Here is a 19,626-nt window from a genome sequence, read left to right as displayed (position 1 = left end):
CTAAAAACAACCTGTGTGTTTTAAAGATCAAACCTACCCTTTACGTAACGTTTTCTATAATATTTTTTTATTTTTCTACTTTGAATTCAGATATCCTGAGCTCCTGTTGTCCCTGAACGCAGCTGCAGTCTCGTTGCGTGATGAGCTGAGAATACTCCAGCTCCCAGCATGCTTTGCCGGCGTGTCCCCCTGATGCGCACACTCACAGAAGCAGAGATCGACTCCGCTCTGTGTTTACGTTGAGATGCTCACAACAAAGGACAGCGCAACACGGAGAGGCTGCTCTCTAACATAACGCACCGTGCCCACAAATTTCTTTAAAGGTTCACTCATTTTACTGTAAAGAGAGACCAACAAATAAAATCCCCCATTGTCTTCCGCTATTTTTTAATTACGTGGTTAAATATCTGGTTTACGAGCTCAGACGCGGAGAAATTAATGAGAAATTTCCTTCGGAGCACCAATAGACATTGAGAAAGGACTTCATCACCCGTATCGCAGTAAGTACACTGATTGTTCTGGGTAAATACAGCAGGCACAACGGTGTAGGAGCGAGCGGTTTATTCCACTGTGTTTTCTGAGCGTCACCTGCTTTGTCCAGACAGGCTCTTACCTCATTTGGTAATGCCCTATCACTCTGCTGGGAAGTCATCGGGCAGCGCTGCAGCTACAAAGTCCTCGTCTCTGTCCAGTGTTTTCTACACACCGACACATCCATGAGCCTGCACCTGCTTTGATTCGTGTTTTCACAGAGGTGAAGCGTCTATATGTCTGTCTTACTGCCCGGGTTTACACCATGTCCATCCTGTGCTCTGAGAAATCTGTCAACCTTCTTCAGAAATTAAAGCAAACGCTTGCTTCCCAAAATGCTGTTTTCCGTCCTCCGTCTGCTTCGGTCTGTCCTAGTTTGTCACTGATGGTGTGAAGAGTTGTTAAGCTGGCAGATCGTCATACAGAAGAAGGGTTGAGCCGTTTTTCCATTGTCTGCTTGTTGTTAAGCTGATTCACTCATTTAGTATTTTGTAAAACATTGGTACTATCCTTTTGCGATACTAATTTTCATTGAAATAAGTAGGAAAGCAAAGTAAAGAAGCAGAAGGATGTTAATGCATGCTCAGAGCATTGTACACAGAAGGGTGCAATGAAGGGTTACAACTTTTTGGAAGTAGTTTGAGTTAAAAAGAAATAACAACAATGCATCTTGCAGAACACATCTGATAAAGGTTTTTGTTGTATTGAATAAAACAATTCCTGCAAAGCTCTGAATGAAAACGCTGCACAGGAATTCTGGTGGGTGTTCTTTTGAAGACAGAGGGAGAATGTATAAATTTGCAAATTTTTGCAGAAGTTAGCATTTTACACTGGGGGTTTTACTACAGAGGGGTCAGGTCCCGAAGTCTGTAGTGTAGGTGTTGTTAAAACACACGTTTGCAAATTTTTTGGAGTGTGTGTTTACTGCAGGCCTGTGTGCAGATCTCCATGGTCGGTGTGGAGAGTCTCGATTTCAGGGAGGAAACTCAAGTCGGCAGTGTCATGCTGGGGTTCAGAGAGAGCAAGAGAGAGAGAGCTTGGATGTCCTAATGGAGTCTCAACACTGCCCTGAATCCTTACTAACCCAGTCTGTAGGGACACAGACAAGCATCCCAGTCCCAACATCACCTGGGCTGGCCACAAAAAAACATTCTTATTTCTCGCATTTAGTTGGTTGCATTTAAATATGTTTAACTAAATGTGCTACAATGGTCCCAGCATTCTTAACGTGCCTCTAGAGCAACCTTTGACCTTTTTTGTAGCATTGTCTAGTTAAACCTTCAAACTTCATTGCATTTTATTGTGATTTTATGGGATAAAAAACAAAATGGCTCATAAAAGTGCTGTAAACCTAGCGTGAGTTGGCTGTCGATCTAAACTGACTAGCTGAGTAAGGAGTGCTTTATTAAGGGAAGTAGCTAAGAGGCCATTGAAAACTCTGGAAGAGCTGTATAAATCCACAGCTCAGGTGGTAGAACCTGTTGACAGAAGAACTATTAGTTGTGCAGTTCATCATCGAAAGAAAGCCATATAAAGTCCTGTTTTAGGTTTTGCTACCTGTGGTCAGATGAGACCAAAATTAAGCATTTCTGCCCATATGTGAAATACTTTGTTTTGAGAAAAAACAAAACTGCACATCACTCTGAATGCACCATCCTCACAGTGACAGATGGTGGTGTTAGCATCATGGTGTGGGGATGATGTCCTTCAACAGGGAAAAGGAAGCTGGTTAGTCAATAAAAATAGGAAAACCAAACTGAAGTTTGTTGTTGCATGACAAGATGTGAAAAAGTTTAAGAAGTAGGAATACATCTGCAAGGCAGTGTCAGCTTGCTGTTATTCTGATAAATATTGATTTTATTTTCTGAATTTCAAGGTTCAAAGGTTTAGCACAAGGGTTATTGCAGTTTCAATCTGTGGACATTTGCTGAATCAGTGTTAAAGCAGATGCAACGCAGGATCCAGTTTCACTGTATACAAAAGCTTGTGAGACTGTTTATCATTAATGAAGCTCAGACCAACACATTTCTGACACTGCAGAACAAAATGTTCATAAAGTCAACTGTAACACATCGCCATGTCTTTGCTCCTTATTGTAACTTGTTGGTGTCTGCCTTGTTTCTGTCGGTGTGTTTTTGGTAATAAAGTGTAGGGAAAAAACAGCTTCGATTTCACAGACTTCACTGACCACAGCTGTTATGGAAAACATTTATTCAGGAGATAAAAATAACTTATAAAAACATAAAAAATTTACCATTACATGAAACCTAATCAGGTTTTGGATCTTTACATCCACACAGCAGACCCAGCGTCTTCCGTGTTATGGTGGACAGACAGACTGTAATGCTCTATATACACCTGTTAAAGAGCTAAAAAACACCTTTTTTATGTCTCCATGTCTGTATTCAGCCATGATGACAGACACTGGGCTGCTGCAGCTGATGACAAGAAGTTTCTCCTGTAATTTAGAGCATGTAATATGAGCATAAACCCCTACTTTTAAATAAGAACATTATATGTTAAAGCAACAATAAACAGTTGTAGATCTGGGTCATTTTCTGTTCAACTGATTAAGGTAATGTTTGTTGTGAGAGGTTTTGCAGTAATCTCTGAGTTTGCACGTGCCTGCACTCTGAGGCGGCTCGATGAAGCTCTGGTTGCAATCGTGCACACAGCTGGATAGCAGCTTTGCTCACACTGAGTTTTGAGAAGCTTGGCTCGCTCCGCGGGGCCCGGATTTATCTACCCGGGGCTCGTGAACAGGCTGAATTTGTGCAGGGGGGAGATTACGTCTGTCATGGAAAGTGGGTCAGACAGTGGGCATGATTTTATGGCCTTGTTTCTGTTCAAGGTGAGGGAAGGAAAGAGGAGGGGAGGGAAACCATTAGGTCCACCAGTAATTTTTCCATACTGTTGCTTCAGGAAGCTCATGCTTCGGACACACTTCTCATGTTCTCCTTCTGTTGTAACTTCTCGTACGTTTTCTCATGAGATGGTTCAGTGATGGGTTGCTCTGTTGGATGCTTCAGGGAGAGAGTTTATAAGCTCCGAAAAGCAAGATTCATTCAAGCAAAAATTTAGTCTTCTGCTGTCGTGGCCAATCCTCTTTAACTCAACTTAGGGTCCTGTTTCTTTCCATGCTTTATTTTGCTCATTTGGAAATTGCATTTTGGTACAGACGGACAGGATGAATTCCTCATATTGCAGATGCTAAATAGGTATATTTGTAGCACTGTTCAGGTCAAAATAAATAAGGATTGAGGATTTTACGTGTAGAATATTTTAGGAGTAAGTTATCTGGTTTATGTAAGAGGGGTTTGGCTGGAGAGTCAGCCATTTCTTTTCCCTAATTTCAGATTTAGCATTGTGTGTACTCAAAACTGTTTCTGTGGGGAGCCTCAATGATTGTGAGGTTGCTGAGCTGTGATCTCTGCTGTTTCTTTGTTGCGTTATTTGTTAGAATGGCCTAATATTTTTTAGCTCTTTAAAAAAAAAACACAGACATGCGGACACATTTTCTTACACACAGCCTGCTCTACTCAAAGCCCCTGTGATCATGCTCTAACCATTTCCTGCCTCTCTACCCAACCTTCCTGTGTCAAATGAGCTTGAGTGAACACCGCTGATCAGTCTCTCACACCGATTGGGTTGAGTGTGGAGCTTGTTGACGTTGTGGCTTTGCCTCTGAGTGCTGCTGCTTCTGGTAATGCACAAACAGACTGAGCAGTGATGCCTAAAAAAATCCATAAAATAGTCAGCAGTGATTAGTCAACAAAGCAAATGCTGATGCCTTATTATTTAGCTTCTAAGGAGTCAGATTTTCTTGTAATATTTTAAAATGGTTTTATGCAGGCTTTCTTAAGGAAGCAGTTTTTTTTTAACTAATCTCGAGTTCGGTATTTCCCATTTGTCAAGCGGAACTCTGACCTCTACGTTGTTAATCTCTGCTGCTCCTCCATAGTTACTATCAGCCATTTGGGTGCTTCTCTGGTTAATGCTCCTCTGAGTCAGTTCAGGTGGACATCCATGTCTTCACCTTCTGTTCACAATGTTCTCTAGCAAACCTTGGAGGCATTCACAGAGATGCTGGTTTTGTACTGAGAGTAAATTACACACAGGTGGACTCTGTTTACTAATTTCTAACTTTCAGTTAGCTGCACTGAAACGTATTTAGCGGTATCAGACCAAAGGGGGTCAAAAGTTCCTAAGAGATCATACATGTAAACAGATTTTTAAAGTCCCACTACATTTGATCAATACAGAACCACATTTAAGTCATTCATAATTTTTTTTTATATTTTGCAACCTATCAGTCAGAGTTTTATGAAATTTTTCAAAGTGGTCCTGATCAAGAGTTCTTCAGGCATCTTGGATGTCTTTCAATGTTTTTCTTTGGACATTGGCTGCTTTTTTACGTAATTTCATTGCAGTTCCAGACTAATTTGTTAAGCTACTAATTCTGACCTATGAGTGCAGACTCAAAGGGATGAATTAGTGTCACCAGTGTTTGTAACTTAGAAAATAATTAACATTAAATTGGAGATTTAGAAATATTGGTAGTAGGAGCTTATCAACAGAGAAATAATGTACCTCTCAGGTCCTACATCAGGCCTTTCCTGGATGTTTTTGCTATTTTTATAAAGACATGACTTAGATGCTGCTTGTTTGAGAGTAAGTTGTGTTTTAAAGCTTGCCACTTTTCCAGGTTGCAAATTCTTTAAAAAGCAATTAGCCAAAAAGTAGCCAAAGTTCAAAGAAAATTCTTGAAAGCCTTTAAGAATACCTGCTGAACTTTGACTACTTTTGGAATATTTTAAGATCATCTCTACCCTGAAAACAATATATAAAGAAAGTAGGGGTCACTAGCATATTGTTATATCCACAAATATGAGCATTTTCATTTTGAGTTGTTTTAAGCGGCTAAAGTTTGTCAAAATAGTGTGTTAGCTCCTGCCATTTTCAACAAACTTGCTGACAGTTGACATCCATTTTCTACATATAGGGGAGCTATTACAGATGGCAACTTCACAGAACCTCACTTAAAAAAAAGAAATCCAACCTAATCCTTTAATTTGGCTTCAGTCAGTTTGAGAATTTCAGGATCATTTTGTAGCCGTGCATTTTGTTCCTCTCATGGAGTCAACTGCCCTGCTAAAGGATCACATAGCAGGACTTTCTGAACACTACAGATCCATGTAAACCAACAAAGTCCTGCTGGCTCTGATGTATTTGCCCTCATTCCTTCTTCAAAAAAAAACTCACAGCAAGGACCTGGGATAAAATTAAACTTCCTCAACACAATAAACATACAAATTTTCCCATGACCTAAGGAAAGGAAATGACTGAAAGAAAAACATTACAGTCATGGGTCAAATCTCTGGAAAGGATTATCAATTTAATTACAGGTAATATTTAATTACCAGTGTCTATATATATATATATATATATATATATATATATATATATATATATATATATATATATATATATATATATATATATATATATAGACACAGGCTCTTATAGGGTATCCTATTTTTATCACATAACGTAACTATAAATTGGGTGTATGCTTTAACACAGTTGAATGTGCCACCTTGAAATCTTCAGATAGGTGTGAACTGGCTAAACGTTAAGGTAAAACAAAGCAGAGTAGTAGAAAATATCGGTGATGAAGAAATATTGGCTTTCTCAGCACAGCAATCACTGTCACATCCAACAAATGCACAATCTCATCTGAAACCCTTTCCTAAAAGACTCTATAGCCGTTCCATGTGCGTTTTTTTTTCTCTGTGATTTATATTGTAAAACAAGTAAAACTGTACCAAAAGTCAATGAATCTGTATTTAGAAAGGTTTGACCGAGTACAGACTCTCACACACAGTCTGACGCCTAACTTGAGCTCTGCTGAAACATGCTTTTGGGCCGGTCACCGTGCATGTTTTATCCAATCTAAAGATGATACTTGGCTGTGCAAGCAGTTAAATTTGTAGCATGCAGCCACTCCCTGTATGTTGACAAAGAAACCCCTTTGAAGTGATGCAGATATTTTTCATTGTATACCTGTAAGATTTCACATCCAGGCATGATTAGAAGTTCCCTTCATGCCAAGCATGTTCACTATTGCAATGTTTACAATGCACAGGCACCTAGGTGCTCTAACTGTATGGCTGCACTGTGACTGTACTATGATTTTTGTTTGTGCTGGGCCAGGACATTGCTTATTTGTCTCCTGTCCTACAAGACTGTTAGTTGTATGTGTGTACAGTATTCAGCAGTCTGCATTCTGCCCTCTGAATCATTGATGAGGCTGTAATTTGAACACCAACCCTCCCTGCCGTCTGTCATCAGATTGTCTCCTACAGGCGCAGCTCTCAGGACAGTGGACAAAGTCCCGCAGAAAGACGCTCTCTCTGAACCCTTTAGGTATAGTCTCATCTTCGGGTTATGTTAAGACATGAACTATAAATAATCACATATTCTCCTAGAACCTTCTTGTGACATTCTCACTCAGTTGAATTTAATGTAAACATTACCAAGAGTTTTGTTCCAGTGTAAGTAATGAAAGTGAAATCCGTTAATGTCATTTGAACTGTTTTTCCTTTGTTCGAAATATTTGACATCCAGCAAGAAGAAGAAACTGCAACCGGAGTCCAACCAAGGCCAACCAGAGAGAGAAGCCTAAAAGCATAACATAACAAAAATACACATCCATACACATATAGGTACATTGGGTCAAGATTTAAAAAATGATCAGTGCATTAGAAAATCTTACTCTTTGTTAACAATACTCCACTTGTTTGTTCCAGTTGAAGTATGCCAGCAACTTGTTTCATGTTTTTTTTCATGCTTGTCTTACAAATAGTTTTGTTAAACTATTACAATAAATTAAAGAGGGAGATGAAAAATAATTAGGATAAGTCATTGTTATTTTGTGAGCTAATTGAAGTTAGATTTTTTGAAACCTGTTTCAAACATTTACAACATTATTCATAACAAAATAGAAACAGAACCACAAATGTTTTTAATTACTTTTCTTTGGCTGCTTTTCTTTGCGAGCACATTACAGGGAAGGAAATGATTAGATGACATTAGTCACGAGTCAGATTCACTCTCTGCTCCACAAATTTAGCATCTGACATCTGTTCTGTTCCACTGAGCTTTCATTCAGCCTGAAGGTGAACACCCACCCCAGCCTCCAACAGGGAACCCTGTCATGGTGAGGTCATATTCTGGATCCTGGAGTCTGTGGAGATGCCAGTCTCATGGTGGCTCCAGAGCAACCAGTAGTTTGTTAGGAAGAGTTAATTTAATGCCCAGCAGGAATTTGGCGCCAAAGGGTCTGACTCCAGTCTGTCTTTTTAGGATTTGTGGGTGGAGATGTGACTGGTGCCACTGAGCACTAGGGGGGGCCTTGTCCTGGTTGGATCAGGTTGAAGTTAAAGATGTCTGTTTTATAGCTGTATCGGTGGGTTACCCAGGGCTTTGAGACGCGAGCAGCTTTTAAAACCACTGTTACAACCTTCACATCAGCGTTCAGCGCTGCGGCTCGGGTTTACATTCCTCACCTTGTTTCTAATGTCCAAGTCCCTCTCCTGACTCGCTGCACATATTTCATGTCTGGCAGTTCAGCAGTTGACGTGAATATTGTTGTGGCAACGCTTCCTGTGGTCAAGTGCCTGGAAGCTGTTCCAACTGGACCATTTTAATCTGCCTTGTTACAGTCTGCCTTGTTGGTTTACCTTTGGACTCTGGCTGCTTATCACAAATTTTCTGTCCATTAACTGACCTTTTTTAGAGGATTTCTTTGCTCTCACCTATTCAGACATATACGGCCTTCTAAACTCATAGGCAAAAACAGTATAAACCGATTTTAAATCGTATCTTTAGGCACTTTGTTAAAAGCAGCCTTCAACAAATTCAAAATTTGTTCCAATTTATTCAGCTGAATCTCTGAAGGAAAAAACAAATATTTGATCAACCTATGAATCCTTAGATTTTTCTTTGAAACATCTTTCAGACCCTTTATATTGGCTAGAGATAGACTTTTTCCCCACCCTTCACTTGTCCATTTTCCTCACTTTTTAAGCACACACTGGGCAGTTTTCTGCCATATTCAGGCACAAAGAAAAGAACAACTTTGAAAGACTTCCCGAAATCCCAAAGCTCTATCAGAGATATCTTTAAAACTTACCAAAGTTTGAGGCTTTGGAAGCAAAATATATTAAAAGCAAAAGTGGTTTGAAACATTTTTGCAGTGCTGTAGAATAACTGTTTTGGCAACAGCACATAAGGAAGTGCTTTTGTTGTTTCTGAGAGTTTATGAGATCCCTAGTGTGACCTAAAGGCCGTCCCAGAGAGCCCTGATACCACCGAATGTGGATTTACTGTAACACTATGTTTTCATACAAGTGGGGGAATTTAACCCCCCTCACATAAAAATGACAAATGGGCTAGGCCTAATTAAATTTCTTAGTTACCGTTTTGGAGAACATGTGTTTACCATCCTGACCGAAAAGGATGTACATCATTCATTTCCCTGAAATGGAGCCTTTTTAAACCTTTTCTTTTATGACATTTGGCTTTCTAATGAGAGTTAAAGCTTTGCCCAACTTCCAGATAAAACAGGATCAGACTAGTGGAGACAGATTTGTTTCATGTGGTGGTTAAGAAATCAGCCTTGTGACTTCAAGCTGCTTTTCAGGGTAAAATGTAAAGTCTAGACGTAGGAAACCACATGAACTCTAGAAGCTGGATTGATATGTATTTATGTTTGCCATCATTCAATAGACTAATAGTTCTCAAGCATTTTATACCAACTAGCACCTCAGTAAATACCAGGTTTAAAGCTTTAGTATGCCAGGATCTGGATATTTTCAGTTTTTATTTAATAAAAACAAAACAAAAACACTGCATGAGTGATTTATGGATGTGGTTTAAATTTGGGCTTGATTTTCTTAATCAAAAGTCAAAATTTTCAAATTTGAAGTTGGAAAAAGGAAACTTATAAGAAGTAGGAATTCTGAGTAGAGAAATTAGAGGTTTGTGACCACTAAATCCAATATGGCCGCCCTATATGAAACTTGGTAATAGCTGCAATCAAAGGAAATGTTGCTTTGTACTTTTAAAGATTTGCATCTCATTAAATATTTTACACACTAGCCAACCCATTTAGCAACAGGTTGCTAAAGTGTTTGAAAGTGCAGAATGCAGAGAAATACATTGTTCACACACATAGCTAATAGAAGTAATCACTGAGCCTATAAAGGAATTTCCAACTTGAAACAAAAGGATGTTTAATTTGGGTTTCATATCGTTCCCTGATCCAAGTTTTGGCTTCAAAGCTAAATGGAACAAGCACAAACTCTTGTTCCTCACTGTCTTCCACTTTAGTTCATACTGGGAGTTCACCGAATCCACCTCCCTGGACTTACCAATGACGCAAAGAATAATGTGCTTTAACAACTCTTTTTGGCTGCTGGTCATCAATAGTTCACAGTTAGTTTGTTTTTACTTCTCTACAAACGGGATTGTAAAGGATACCTCAAGTAAAAAGTATAAAGTTCTAGAATTGCACCGCTCAAGGTGGCAGCAGGTTGGAGTAGCTCTGATATTTGAAGAAACCTGTATAAAACAAGCTATAACAATAATTAATTTCCCTCACGGATGAATAAAGTATTTTTGAATTGAATTGAATTTCTTTAAGTACCACCAGGGGTTGTTGCAGCACAGTTTAAGAAAACTGACTGTCACAGTTTCTTGTGAGCAAAAATATTTCCAAACATCTGAACTTGTGTAGTACCCTTTTTTCAGCCAGCTAACTGGCAATGTGCAGCAACAGGTAGGGGAGGGGTTACTTTGTGCGCCATATAGCTGTAGAAAACGTGAGTCAATTTGGCACAGAATCTTTCCCTGATACTAGTAACCAGCCCATGTCTAGCTACAGCTCCGTTATGTACTACTCCATAAAATTTTACCAAACCCTACGTCTATTAGATGTACTCCCTGTATTAAAATCAGCAAGTAAAATGAAAAACCCAGAACATCTGGTCTGGTTCTCCTGGAAATCTTTGTTCGTGATAATCAAGAAGAGTTTTTTTCGACACCTCTAAACAACAGCTCTGCCTGGGCTCTGTGTTCTTTGGAAGTCATAACTCAGAGGTGGGAATGACATCACAAGTTAGAGGAACCAGAGGCATCTGATCATCATCACGCTCACTGACAACACTACCTATTATTTTACACACACAAGCATTTAATAGTTTTAGACATATTCTTGACCTTTAAACAGCAAAGGAGCATTGGTATTGAAAACATTTGGACGGTTCTTTGTTCTATCTTGATGAGACAATATTAACATAGATGATAGTAAACATCTCATTACTGTCAAGATTTCCAGTTCTCATGTGTGAGGTAGCTGTTTTTTATTTCAAGACCTGGTCTTGTGAGCTTTGTTTGACTTTGGGAATCAGAATTTAGGCCTTATTTCAATGAATGAACAGTGGTTACTGTGCAGATCGATTTACCTTTAGTAGCTCTTTCTGGAGAAATACCAGTATAGTAATCAGACATTAGCTGATTGGAGCTAAGTAGGAAAAAAAGAAGAATTTGTCCTTGTTGTAATCATTGGAAATGTGTGGGGACCTTCTTTCAGCCAGCAGATGGGCAGTGTGCAGCCATCTTATTAAAAAGACTTTAAACCTTTGGAATGGTATGAAATTTCTAGGTGTTTGATAGCAGTAAATGGCCTATAATTACGGGTGGGAATCTTTAGGTACTTGGTGAAGCAATTCGATTACGATTCAGAAGAATCCTTCTTAGCAGTCTGCCGTTTCTCTGACAGATCTGTATGACTCTCCGTCGCTGCACTTGTTTGGAGTGCGCAACATGTTAGCTGCTACAGATCAGAAAATGTGCAGTTACCATGACGTAGAATTCTGTGGGAATAGCTTTCGATGCAACGCGTCAGTTATTTTACCTGCTGTGATCTGCTCGCTTTGTTTTGGGCTCGTAGAGCGTGTGGTTTGTTGGTTCAGGAAAGTATCTTCAAGGTGGAATGTTGTATCCAGAAACTGCTCCATAGTTCTAAAGCCCTAATTCCAAATGACTCTTGATGATCGCAGATCCTTTGCTGTAATGGTTAGAATTAACTTTGCAATTAACATCGTCTTTTATGGGTTAGGGGGAATCTTTAGCATTGCTATCTTAATGGGCTTCTGGTTTATGGTGGCAGGAAAGCTCAGCACACTGGCTATCTTGAGCTTGAACAGTGGTCCGCGCTGTGCGAGGGGTGTGAGCAGCACGTACACAAGCATGATTGACGCTGGCTCTGATTGGTGTATTTCTGCAAATGGCTGTATTGCCATTGGGAGGAGCCAGAGGAGCTTGATTTTCTTCACAGATTTTCTGTTTTATATTCTACCGTCAGGACATAGTGACAGTTTTAACAAATGTAAAAAATAAATTTTTACAAAGTTGCCTATTGCAGCTTTAATATTTTAAGCCTCTGATAGAAAGATAAACCTCCAGGCAGCTTGAAGAACTATGTTTTTTGTCCAGTTTTCTCTAAACTGAAAGTTTATCTTTGTCTTTCCTCATTATTTCCTCTTCTCTTTCTAATGAGACTCATGTACTTTATGTTTGTATCCATCGCAGTGCAAATAGAAGACCTCTTATAGCCACACATTTAGAGGCAGAGTAGAAAACACCTCTAGGGACCAGTGAGAATGAGAGGAGCGAGCGTGTCCGAGAGTGTGCAGGGAATTGGGACTTCCTGTGTGCATCGACACGCTAGCTCGGCGTAAATCACCTCTGAGCAGACTGAGCTCCAGGGAGGAAGATCGGGTTTGTTTTTGAATAATATGAACATAATATAAAAGTGCAGATATATTTCAATCAGTTTTTCATTTCTAGCTGTTTCACAGCAACACGTTATTTGTATCCATAAAGTCTTGTCTGCTTGTGAACACCAGGTGGAACGTCAAAAGTTTAATTCAGGCTCCATTTATTTTCTGTAACTCTGCATTAGAGAGCAAGTTTACTGTCATAAAATCCTCTAAGGTTACCTTGAATTAGAAAGTGTTGTATTTTATTGTACCAGCTTACTTAAGGAATGCAGATCTGATGCAGGAGTGAAAATGAGTCTAATCATGTCCCTTTGGATTTAAGGCTGTCACTATTTAAAGACAGCTGAACCCATAAAACATTTCTATATGCAAAGATGAAGAAAATTAGATTTTAAAAATGTAGGAGGTGTTGCAGCCTTGCTTCTGAGATCCAATTCACACCACTAAAAGAAAGTGTGAGCAGGATGAGGAACACAAGATGTTTGCCAGATACTGATTTGACATGTTCAGTTTGGCAGATAACCATTCCTCCTGATGGTAAGAACTGAAAAAGTGATCATCAATATTTTACAAATCCTTTATTACAAGCGTCTTTGCCTTTTTTTTAGGTAATGTGTGTGCAGCAGAACAGACAGGAAAGATTAATTATGCTCATTATACCAAAGAACAAATGTTACATGATAAAATATGTTATTTTCTCTCTTTCTTTCAGTGTCTTTTCACACACACCTTTTGTTTATGGCTGAATGAATTGCTAGTGTGGCAAACGCTTCAGCACAGTAGCTTAAAAAAATTGTGTTCTCACACATTTTGGTATTGAAGAAATGGCAGGCAACAAGCATGCAACGTGTGACAAAATAATTTTAGTTTTTGTGATAATTTCTGTGTGAAAAATACTATTGAATCGGCACAGCGCTGATGGTTTAGGGGTTAAGCCCGCGACCATATACGGAGGCTACAGTCCTCGAAGCGGCCGTCTCGGGTTCGTGTCCAGGACCCGGCGACATTTGCCGAATGTCTCCCCCTCTCTCTACCCCTCTTTCCTGTCTGCCTACTGTCAAAAAATAAAAATAAAGGCCACTAGTGCTGAAAAAATATCTTTAAAAAACGGTTGAAAACAATCAGGGGTGAAAAGACTTTGGCTGGTTACCAGCAGCAAGGTTTACCAAGGTTTTAAAAAGTTACGTGTTGGAAACTGCTTAAACGTTCCGTATAGAGTATCACAGAGCTGCAGCTCCCTCAGCTGTTGCTGTGCACTGCGAGTCAGCTGGCTCACAGCAAAACTAAAGCAGTGCTAGCCATCACTTTTATTCAAGTAAGAGTTTTAGAAATAGTCGGCAAGCTACAAGCAGCAAGTCTGGCTACCAGAGCAGATAGCACGACTAATCAAGCAGCAACTATAAGCTAGCTCTACCTGTTTTTCCTCTATGAAGAACTTTTTTTTAAGTTTAATAAAAGTCAGATAAAAGTAAAAATAAAATCAATATACATTCAGAAAACCACTACATAATTTCATCTGTTTGTTTATTCTATATTTGGGCTTAAGTCCTAACTAACTATAAATACAGGGGGTTTATAAGTGCATAACTGTAATAATCAATTTGTTATTCCTATAGCAGCACAATGAATATTTGCTTTTCATTAAAATTAATGAAGGGACACATTTTGCCTGAAAAGTTGTTGAAGCTCATCCTTTCTCTGTGTTACTGCAGAAAATGAAGTCGTTGACTGGATGAGTTAAACCAAGAAGGAGACAAAATGGAAGGTCAAATAAAGGAAAGAGGATCTGGCTTCAGGTTTGCCAGATCATCTCACAGATCAGTTTCCGAGGCATCAGGAGTCTAATCTTCAAAATGTGTAAAACTATCCCTCTCCCCAGAACCAGTCTTGCAACCCTACCCACAGAGACATAACCCAGAGAGTTGGAAATCTAGCTTGCATCAACATAAATCTTCAGACATGTGAATTGAATCTAAAATTCTCTTTTTGTTTGTTGTGTGTGCTGCCCCCCACTCTGAAGTGAAAAGAAAAGCTTTATAGTAAATTGTATGCTCTGCTATGGAAGCAAATCGTTACCATATTTCAAATGAAAAAGCATTTTCGGAAATGCTTTTTCATTTTCAAATTTTACATTTCAAATTGAATTTTGGTATCCATTTGCTGGGGTACATTTTGAAAAATAAATCTCAAATGTCTTTTTCTTTTTCATTTTAATTAAGTGAAAGAATGTGCAGTCTTGAAGAAGAAAATTAAAATGCAAATAGGATTATTGATTACTAATTTCATTTATGAGTCAAACAATGCAGCCACATTCTTAAAATGAAAAAGCATTTCTGAAAATGCTTCCATACTCTGCACCCAAGTGTTGTTAGGATTAAACAGTTTCTAAGGCCAACACCAAGCATGAGGTTTATGGTCAGATGGTGTAGGCCTTTAGCATGATTTGCTGCATAATGCTCCATTTAAAGTCCATTTGGAAAAATAGTGAAAACTATTCCCAGAATTTGTAGGAATCCTTCCATTTCCAGCCCTTAGACAGACGTCTTTTGTCCTCCATTTGCATTAAATTTTATATAATTTTTAACATTTGACAGTCTGTTATATCTTCCTCCAAATTAAACTGAATCCTCTGATCATTTAGGAAAATAACATCTTTTCTGCTTCATTTGAGGACATTAATTACTTTTTAAATTCAACAAACCATCAATGAACATAATTTCAGCCCTGCACTTAAGGTAGCAGCTACAAGCCATCACACTCGGATCTGACTCCCAAATGAAACCTCTTCATGTGTCAGACTGCCACTATTTAGGGTTTTCTTTCGGATCAGCTGCAGACCTGTTGGCCTTCCCACCACACAGCTGCTCTTTGATACAGGAAGTTGCGGTTTTTGATTTGAGGCGCTGACGTAGGACTGGCTCATTTCACATGGAGCTCCTCTCCTCTGAAAAATGCTCTAATTGGAAGTATTTTAGACTAATCATAGATGGTTACACCACCACTGAAGTTATAAGCCTTAGGTCTCTTTGTAGTAGTTTACAAACCGATTTTATCTAAATATCCCTTCACTAACTAAACTTAAACATTTTTGCAGCTATGAAACTAGTCAATGGGAAAAGTTAGTTTAAAACTACCTTTTATTCACAGTACAACAGACTGTTGTTAAAGTCAATAAAAAGATGTCAAAAAGGAGAGCACACCTTAGTAATGAACCAATTGTTATTTCCAAGGTTTGTTCCAATTATCGATGTTCTGACCTGTTGATTTAGGTCTGGTTTCCTCTCAAACTATACCTGACAGCATAGATCATATTTTTCTTCATTGATATCTGGTTGAATAAACATCTTTGAAATCATTACGTTGCTTTTAATCACCTTAGGTTACAGAATTTCCTTCCTATCACTGCAAATTACAACCTCTGGGTTATTGGATAGTGGTATTTACACAAAAAAGAAACAACAAATGAAAACAATGAATGTATGAATGTATGAATCTCTTCACTGTTTTTTTTTTTTTCCTTGCTGCATTTTATGTTTATTCCCAAAGACTTGTTTCTCAGTGTTGTGAGGTTAAGCACGTGGAAATGCCCTCTTCCCCACTAAGCAGCCTTGCTTGTTGCAATTCACAAGTGGGATTGGAGCTGGTTTCAGACGGATTTTGAAAAAGAGAGCTTTTGTTAGAGGTGAGGTCCATTGGATTCTTAGCAGCAGGTGGTACTGTTTAGTTTTGCAGGCTTTATTTCCATACATTCCTTACATTGAGCCTTTTTATGATCTGTCCAGCCTCTGAATGTTCAGAAAGCATGTGAAAAAACTCAATGATATCCTTTAGCTTTAACTTGATGTTTTACCATTTTGGCCCTCCAGTAAATATGCCGTGCAAGAAAATTTTTATATTGTTTCATTTTTAAAATCTGGTGTCTTTCTTAGTTTTGATACCAGAAACGTGCTTTTTATATTGGACATATTTAAAAAATATAAAGGCTCATGGAAGTTTTACAGCTCCAGACAAATTGTATTAAATTGAAGCAACGCAAAAAGGGCAGTTGGACTGTAAAGGTTGCTGACCCTGGTTATAGAGGCTTCATAGCTCATATCCCAACATTTTTCCAGATATAGTAATCCTAAACTTAATGTTATTACTGTCCCAGTGGAAACTGTTCCTAAACTAACACCAGTTAGAAAAAAATCTCTGATTACGTCTCTGATTACGATACCTTGCATGTTGTTCCATTAAGCCAAAAGAAAATGAGGTGAGACATTTTTACGACCAGAACTTGGCAGGAGAAAACTGCCGGTGAGACAATTCTTGAAAGATTTATTTATTATCCTTCTGCATAACAGCCTCCTAAAACAGCTGTCAAAACAACAAATCCAGTTTCTGAGGGCTGTAGACTTGTTGAATCACTCTAAAACCTTGATGTCCATGCTGTTAGATCGGATATTCAAACACACATACAGCTGCATTCCCAATGATTCAGATTTAATAAGTTTTGCGTAACCATAAGCTATTCAGTAAAATAGATCTTTTTGACCCAGACGCAGTTCTACATTGCAGCTGTTTACAGCAGCCCATCGCTGCTGATTGTTGGGTTAGAATAGGCAGTGTGTTTGGAAGTCCGCTCTGGCCTCTGTTTCAATCCATCTCTACCTTTTTCCATTACACTTTGTGCTGTGAATGCGTTCGATTAGCCTAGACTCACGGTTTTGAAACACGTTTATTTTCAAGGACACACCTCCAGGTGAACTGTTTGCAGATCCATTATCAGAATCTCACAAGAACCGTTCTGGATCGACCAAAGAAGAGTACATTTTCACGTCTTGTTCTGTCTCTTATTTCCTTGTTAGCAGCCTTGAAGACAGCTGTGGGCAGGGGGCCCGGGAATATGACGCGCTCGCTTTAGCATGTGTAGATAAAAAAATAAAGCGCCTCTCTTCTCATCAATGGCTCATAATAGCGGAGGCAAACCGGCAGTCATGGGACGCAGAGATGAAAAGAGTGCAGAGGAGGGACGAGCTACACTTTCTGGTTTTGGAAAGTGGTTGCCTTGAGCTTTTGAAGCGATTTCTGCTGCTCAGCACGAAGCAGCTTTGGAGCTTCACAGCCTCGTGTCATCACGACTCGTGCCGGTGCCATGAAAGGTGTAAGATGCCTTAAACCCGCTATGTTGTGAGGATGTGGTGAAAGCCAGCAATACCGGGATGATTAGATATCTGTTGGGCTTATTCATAAAGGGCTCTGACAGAGATCACAGCAGCCACAAGTTTGCAGATGAGCTTGTTTTTTCCTCCTTCAGATTTTTGCTTTTTACACAACCCTTATCCGCCCTCAGCTCAGATTGGGCTAAATAATGCCAAATTTCAGCTCAGCAAGCCTGTAGCTCTTTGAGTGATATATTGAAGCTCAAGTAAGTGAACTTGTCACCTGTGGGTTTCTGCAGATGTTTAGGAGATGACAGCTTACTTAGCTGTGATTAATCAAGTGAAATTGTATGTTTATATGCTGCAATTTGTTAAAAACTTTGATAAAACGAAGTGACAGATGTTAGATCCAATCTTGGAATCAAATCCAACCTTAATTTCTTTTAATAGGAAATAAAATATACACAAACCACTAACTTTAAGGCTTTAAGAAATCAGATCAAAAATGTTGCTATATTTAGGTCTCACATCCTGTGTTTTATAGTTTTTACACAGAAGCAGGCCCGTTTCATTCTGAATCTCTCTGTATATCCAGAAAGCCAGACTCATATCACCGCTGAGCCTCTTCCAAGCATCTGTAATTATTTATTGATCTTTTGACCCACTCTTAACACAAGGATACTTCGCTTTCCAGTAATGGAGACCATAACCATTGTTGGAGACACTGGATTTGTTCTCGTCCAGCTGTTGTTCTCATTGTTTCTGTCAATGTTTGCTGTGAATCTGTTTCTTGCAAACGTGAAAAATAAAACTAATAATTTTGGGTGCCAACATATTTAATATATATATACTGTATATATATATATATATAAGTTCACTCATCTTTGATAAAAAAAAAAATATATATATATATATATTTTTTTTTTTTATCAAAGTTGAGTGAACTTTTTTATTTAACTTGTAAATGATCAAGTTTGATATCTTCCTGTTTTTAGGATCACACTTTTAAGCTCTTAAACCATTGCTGGTACAAAATCCAAAATCTAAACCACATGCTGCTGCATTACTTTCTCCAAAGCTTGTTGCATCTTGGTGATTCAGTAGATGATAATGTGTCATACATTACATTCAGAAATTCTGTAATTATTTTGTGTGAATTTTGTGGCAAATGTTGTTACAGCACTGTTGTTTTTGATTATATATGTGTGAGCTGGTTCTGTTAAGTCTAATACAGCGTCTATAACATAACTGGAAGAAATCATTGTCTCCGATGTTCATAAAACCATCATATTTGGTTTAAAGGTTATTTCACAATTAATTTTAACTCGAGCCAAAAACATAAAACACTTATTTTTCTGTATCACAAACTGCAGGCCTTATTGTTTCATTAACATAAGAGTTCTGTATTGGAGTACCTCTTTGTCCCAGATCTTAATGAATTGTTTTTAGAAATACATCTAGAAATTGTTGTTTTTTTTTTTTTTCAGCTTGACCTGCCCTGACTGGCGATCAGCCAATCGTAAACAGGTCACTAACCATGACAGCCTTTGTGTGGAAATTGTTACTGAAGGGAGTACACATAAACATTAATCTTTTTCAGTGTCTGTGTGGTGTTTAAAATGACTTCAAATCAAGCACAAACACTGTAAGACGTTCTTTAACAGGAAACCATATTGTCTATATCGGCCAGACATTCCAGCTGCTATTTGAAAAGGAGAACAAGAAACTAGCAGAAGGTAGAGTAGAGAAAACTTGTTTTCTTTTCATTTGAGCTTTCTACCTCTGTCATGGAGAATCCTGAGTTAATGCATGTTGGAAGTCTAAGAGTTAAGGTCTGTTGATGGCTAATGCCAACCAAGTTAATCATGCTAAAATCAGTTTAAAATGTCAACACTGTAATAATTTGTTTATTTTTAAATATTAGTAAGACCCTGTTTTTACATGCTTGGAGAGGCATTGCCTCCAAATCCAGTATTAATAGTTACAGATGGCTCACAAGCTGTCAACTTTCTTTCTCAAAGACAACCAACCAGCTAAAGTCAGTATCGGCAGGTGAAATCGTTTTACAAAAACTGGGGATCGGAAATCTGCAACCAAACTCCAAAAAA

At 38.5% G+C, this 19,626-nt stretch overlaps 1 protein-coding gene across 1 annotated transcript in view; it reads left to right on the top strand.

Annotated features, from left to right (window-relative positions):
- Positions 1-236: 236 nt before the first annotated feature.
- Positions 237-19,626, top strand: part of peli1b (pellino E3 ubiquitin protein ligase 1b) — a 48,719-nt gene continuing 29,329 nt past the window's right edge. The window contains exon 1 of the mRNA XM_047351714.1: positions 237-500. The gene's annotated coding sequence lies outside the window, so the exon portion shown is untranslated. The remainder of the gene's footprint in view (positions 501-19,626) is intronic.

The sequence above is a fragment of the Girardinichthys multiradiatus genome, chromosome 22 (genome assembly GCF_021462225.1).
Source record: "Girardinichthys multiradiatus isolate DD_20200921_A chromosome 22, DD_fGirMul_XY1, whole genome shotgun sequence".
NCBI lineage: Eukaryota > Metazoa > Chordata > Actinopteri > Cyprinodontiformes > Goodeidae > Girardinichthys > Girardinichthys multiradiatus.
The sequence above is the reverse complement of the archived record's forward strand: the minus strand, read 5'-3'. Positions and strand labels throughout refer to the sequence as shown.